The following is a 296-nucleotide window of genomic DNA, read 5'->3' as shown; positions in this document are numbered from 1 at the left end:
CGATTTTACAGACGCTCCAGGGGGGGGATGTCGGGTTGCTGCGGTAGGCTACCCTCGGAAGATGACACTGCACTTCTGCTGAGTCACTTCGACGGTGTTCAGTAGTGGGTCTGTCCCGAGCTAACGGACGCAGCCCACTACCTACTATGCCCCCTACAAACGACATTGACTTTAAAGTCGCGGAGCCAGACTGAGTAAGCGTCCCCTCCAGAGAGCAGACCGCCACCACGTCCCCCCGTCGACCCCCCAGAACGTCACACGTTGAAGACTGACAGCAGAACTACTATTCAGGGAAG

Source organism: Littorina saxatilis, linkage group LG6, assembly GCF_037325665.1.
Source record: "Littorina saxatilis isolate snail1 linkage group LG6, US_GU_Lsax_2.0, whole genome shotgun sequence".
NCBI lineage: Eukaryota > Metazoa > Mollusca > Gastropoda > Littorinimorpha > Littorinidae > Littorina > Littorina saxatilis.
The sequence above is the reverse complement of the archived record's forward strand: the minus strand, read 5'-3'. Positions refer to the sequence as shown.